Source organism: Mobula birostris, chromosome 4, assembly GCF_030028105.1.
Source record: "Mobula birostris isolate sMobBir1 chromosome 4, sMobBir1.hap1, whole genome shotgun sequence".
In the NCBI taxonomy this organism is placed as follows: Eukaryota; Metazoa; Chordata; class Chondrichthyes; order Myliobatiformes; family Myliobatidae; genus Mobula; species Mobula birostris.
This window is the reverse complement of record NC_092373.1, coordinates 71,533,554-71,539,553: the sequence shown is the minus strand read 5'-3', so window position 1 is coordinate 71,539,553 and position 6,000 is coordinate 71,533,554.

The window sequence follows — 6,000 nt, the reverse complement described above, 5'->3', positions numbered from 1 at the left end:
TAACCCTCCAGTTTTCTGAACACCACTTTTCATAGAATCTGTCTAAAAATGAACCAGATGATTATATATCACTTGGTTCTTTGTTCACTTCAAAATGAGTTTCTGGTATGTTCTCATCATCTCTTTTTTTAAAAAAAAAGAGACTGCAATTACTGGAATTTGGAACATCCAAACAGAATGCCGGCCGAAAACAGCGAATCAAACCACCTATGTGGAGATAAATAGTAAAAGTCAATATTTTGGGTCAAGATCAGGTATCAACACTGAGCGGGAAGAGGAAGATTGCTGGTATATGGTAGTAAAGGGAGGGTCAGAGGCTGACAGGTTAAGAGGTTGAAACAGATGGGAAGGGGTGAAGGGCAGATGCAACTGGGTGAGGGAAGGAGAGGGAGGAGGGATCTGGAAATGGGATCAATGCAAGAAGAAAACTGGGTGGAGAAGTGAGCGGGTGTGAGGGAAGAGCACTGGAGTGTGGATACCTGAGGTAGGAAACTTTAACACTCATCATTGTTCTAGATTCCATGATCTGCTCATCACCTAAACAGAATATGAGATGATGTTCTTCCAATTTGACATTCTTCCTCTCTATGACGATGGTGGAGGCTGAGGACGGACAATAGTGGGAGAGTGGGCAAGATAATTAAAATGATAAGCAAATAGAAGCTGAAGATGACTTTTGCAGTCTCCTAGTCTATGCTTGGTTTCTCCAAAGTAGAGCAGGCACTGACTGCTATAGACAGGCTGGAAAATGTGCAGCCAAACTGACCTCCGGGAAGGTGGGAGCGTGTTCCAACGGAGCAGGCTCCTGGGGCCAACTAAAGATGCACTTTTCCCTTTAAAATGTGTATTTTTTAATGAGTGTAAGACAACACTGTACTCAAAGAATGACGGGTTCAGCAGGTTTACCGCATCAGTGAATCTGTTCATTGTTCGGAGCCGCAGCTATAGTGGTGAAGGAGCCGGTGCTCGGTCAGAAGAAGATGCCTATACTGTAGACACTTTAAACCACTTTTTATAATGCCATTTATCTTGTAACTACATGCTGATATGTATGCATATTTTATTCCATATCGATACTTTAACTTCTAACATTATTTTTATATGAAACACCTTTTTACTGGGCGTCTCTAGAGATGCAGCTCGTTAGCCCCTCGCTAACAGCCACTGGGGACTCAGCGGTGAGAAAATCACCTTTTCAGACTGTTCCTATGCCTCTCCAATACTATGGTAAAGGAGACAAAATTGTGATCACTATCTCCAAAATGCTCTCCCACTGAGAGACCTGACACCTGACAAGGTTCATTTCCCAATACCAGATCACTTACAGCCTCTCCTCTTGTAGGCTCATCTACATATTGTGTCAAGAAAACTTCCTGAGCGCACCTAACAAACTCCACCCCATCTAAACCCCTCACTCTAGGGAGATGCCAATCAATATTTGGGAAAGTAAAATCTCCCATCACGATAACCCTGTTATTATTACTCCTTTCCAGAATCTGTCTCCTTACCTGCTCCTCAATGTTCCTTTTACTATTGGGTGGTCTGTAAAAAACACCTAGTAGAGTTATTAACCCCTTTCTATTCCTAACTTTCACCCACAGAGACTCCATAGACAACCCCTCCACAACTTCCTCCTTTTCTGCAGCCGTGACACTACCTCTGATCAGCAGTGCCATGCCCCACCTCTTTTGCCTCCCTGCCTGTCCTTTCTGAAACATCTAAAGACTGGCACTCGAAGTAGCCATTCCTGCCCCTGCACCATCCAAGTCTCTGTAATGGTCACAACATCATAGCTCCAAGTACTGATCCACGCTCTAAGCTCATCCGCTTTGTTCAATAATACTTTTTGCATTAAAGTGGACATATCTTAAACCATCGTTCTGAGCAAATTTATTCTCTATCCCTTGCCTATCCTTCCTCTTTCTCTATTTGAGAGCGAACTGCTCCTTCCTCCATCACTTCAGTTTGGATTCCCACCCCGCCCCCCCACCCAGCAATTCTAGTTTAAACTCTCCCCAGCAGCCTTTCAAATCTCCCCGCCAGGATATTGGTCCCTTTGGGATTCAAGTGCAACCCATCCTTTTTGTACAATTCCCACCTGCCCCAAAAGAGGTCCCAATGATCCAGAAATCTGACTCCCTGCACCCTGCTCCAATTCCTCAGGCAGGCATTTATCCTCCACCTCATTCTATTCCTATGCTCACTGTCACGTGGCACTGGCAGTAATCCTGAGATTACTACCACTGAGGTCCTGCTTCTGAACTTCCTTCCTAACTCTCTGTAGTCTGTTTTCAGGACCTCCTCCCTTTTCCTACCTATGTCGTTGGTACCAATGTGTACCACCACCTCTGGCTGTTCTCCTTCCCACTTCAGGATATCATGGATGTGATCAGAAACATCCCGGACCCTGGCACCTGCCAGGCAAACTACCATCAGTGTTTCTCTCCTGCATCCACAGAATTGCCTGTCTGACCCCCCAGGGAAACATTTAATTGGAGTAAAGGAAATATGAGGCAGGAACTTGGAAGCATAAATTGGAAACAGATGTTCTCAGGGAAACGTACAGAAGAAATGTGGCAAATGTTGAGGGGGATATTTGCATAGGGTTCTGCATAGGTACATTCCAATGAGACAGGGAAAGGATAGTTGGGTACAGAAACCATGGTGTACAAAGACTGTTGTAAACCGAGTCAGGAAGAAAAGCTTATGAAACATTCAAAAAACTAGGTAATGATAGAGATCTAGAAGATTATAAGTCTAGCAGGAATGAGCTTGAGAATGAAATCAGAAGAACCAGAAGGGGCCATGAGAAGGCCTTGGCAACAGGATTAAGGAATACTTTAAGGCATTTTACAAGTATATGAAGAGCAAAAGGATAGGAAGTGAGAGAATAGGACCAATCAGGTATGACAGTAGAAAAGTGTGTACGGAACCGGAGGAGATAGTGGAGGTACTTAATGAATACTTTGCTTCAGTATTCACTACAGAAGAGGATCTTGGCGATTGTAGGGATGACTTACAGCAGACTGAAAAGTTTAAGCATGTAGATATTAAGGAAGAGGATGTGCTGGAGCTTCTGGAAAGCATCAAGTTGGATAAGTCACTGGGACCAGACGGGATCTACCCCAGGCTACTCCAGGAAGCAAGGCAGGAGATTGCTAAGCCTCTGGTAATTATCTTTGCATCATCAATGAAGACAGGAGAGGTTCCGTAGGATTGGAGAGTTGCAGATGTTGTTCCCTTATTCAAGAAAGGGTGTAGAGATAGCCCAGGAAATTATAGACCAGTGAGTCTTACTTCAGTGCTTGGTAAGTTGATGGAGAAGATCCTGAGAGGCAGGATTTATGAACATTTGGAGAGGCATAATATGATTAGGAATAGTCAGCATGGCTTTGTCAAAGGCAGGTTGTGCCTTACGAGCCTAATTGTAATTTTTTGAGGATGTGACTAAACACATTGATGAAGGTAGAGCTGTAGATGTAGTGTATATGGATTTCAGCAAGGCATCTGATAAGGTAAGGCTTATTGAGAATGTAAGGAGGCATGGGATCCAAGGGGATTTTGCTTTGTAGATCCAGAACTGGCTTGCCCACAGAAGCCAACGAGTGGTTGTGGATGGGTCATATTCCACATTGAGGTTGGTCACCAGTGGTGTGCCTCAGGGGTCTGTTCTGGGAGCCCTACACTTCATGATTTTTATAAATGATCTGGATGAGGAAGTGGGGTGATGGGTTAGTAAATTTGCTGATTACAAAAAAGATTGGGGTGTTTTAGATAGTGTGGAGGGCTGTCAGAGGTTATAGCAGGACATTGATAGGATCCAAAACTGGGCTGAGAAGTGGCAGATGGAGTTCAACCCAGATAAGTGTAAGGTAATTTATTTTGGTAGGTCAAATACGATGGCAAAGTCTAGCATTAATGGTAAGACTCTTGGAAGTGTGGAGGATCAGAGGGATCTTGGAGTCTGAATCCATAGGACACTCAAAGTTGCTGCACAGGTTGACTCTATGGTTAAGAAGGCACATGGTGAATTGGCTTCATCAATCGCAGGATTGAGTTTAAGAGCTGAGGTAATGTTGCAGCTATATAGGACCCTGGTCAGGCCCCACTTGTAGTACTGTGCTCAATTCTGGTTGCCTCAGTACAGGAAGGATGTGGAAACCATAGAAAGGATGCAGAGGAGATTTACAAGGATGTTGCCTGGCTTGGGGAGCATGCCTTATGAGAATAGGTTGAGTGAACTCGGCCTTTTGTCCTTGGAGTAACAGAGGATGAGAGGTGACCTGATACAGGTGTACAAGATGATGAGAGGCATTGATCATGTGGATAGTCAGAGGATTTTTCCCAGGGCTGAAATGACTAGCATGAGAGGGCATGGTTTTAAGGTACTTGGAAGTAGGTACAGAGGAGATGTCAGGGGTAAGTTATTTTATGCAGAGAGTGGTGAGTGCGTGGAATGGGCTGCCAGTGGTGTTGGTGGAGGCAGAAATGAATAAAAGAAATAGGGTCATTTAAGAGACTCCTGGATAGGTACATGGAGCTTAGAAAAATTGAGAGCTATGGGTAACCCTAGGTAATTTCTTTTCAATCTTTTTATTAATTTCGAAGTATAGAAACAAAACATAGCAATAATACAAATAGTAGGAGATATATTGTTACACTTAAGAAAAGTAATTGTAAAATCAAACAGTGTAAGTTAACAAAGCTCCCAATCATGCAGAACTGACAACGGATTTTACAAATCAAAAAAAAAACTGAAAAAAAAATCATGAAAAAGAAAAAAAAACAAACCCCATCCCCAAAGAAAAACAAAATTAATCAACTAAACTAAAAGACTTGGGCAAAACTAACAACTTAAAAATGGAAAAGAAGAAAACCTTAGTGTCGACGACTCCATTCCCCTCCAACAACAGTACAGAGAGATAGAACAGGTTTGGAAATGATCAAATTACATCAAATGAAAATGCTGAATGAATGGCCTCCAAGTTTTTTCAAACTTAATGGACGGGTCATAAACTGCACTTCTAATTTTCTCCAAATTCAAACACACCATAGTTTGTGAAAACCAATGAAATACCTTAGGAGGGTTGATCTCTTTCCAATTCAACAAAATGGACCTTCTAGCCATTAAAGTAAGAAATGCAATCATCCTTCGTGATGAAGAGGTTAAATTATTTAAGTCTATCATTGGTAGTCCAAAGATAGCAGTAATTGGATGAGGTTGTAAGTCTATATTTAGGACCATTGAAATAATATCAAAAATATCTTTCCAATATTTCTCCAACAAAGGACATGACCAAAACATGTGGGTTAAAGAAGCTATCTCGAAATGACATCTGTCCCATATTGGATTAATATAAGAGTAATAAGGAGATAGTTTATCTTTGGACATATGAGCCCTGTGGACTACTTATCAACCTATGCTTAGCACATACAGGGGATGAATTCACCAACTGAAGAATTTTTTCCCATTTTTCAGTGGGTATATTAATCTCAAGTTCTCTTTCCCAGTCAGCTTTAATTTTATTAGAAGCATCAGGACATAAATTCATAATTATATTATATATAATTGCTACTACACTTTTCTGAGAGAGATTTAAATCTAAGATTTTTTTCCAAAATGTCCATTGAATATGGGTGTGGAAAATTAGGGGAAACAGTAATTCAAAAGTTTCTAATCTGTAAATATCTAAAAAAGTGAGATCTGGGTAAGTTTTATTTATTAGAGAGTTGATCAAAAGACATAAAACAATTATCCAAAAATAAATCGCAAAAAGATATTATACCTTTGATTTTCCAATCAAAGTAAGCTTGATCCATCGTGGAAGCTTGAAAAAGAAAATTTGATATAATAGGACTTGCTAGAATAAATTGATTAAACCCAAAAAATCTTCGGAATTGAAACCATATACGTAAAGTATGTTTAACTATTGGGTTATTCATTTGTTTATATAATTTAAAAGAAGTAAAAGGAAGTAAAGTTCCTAAAACTGAACCCAA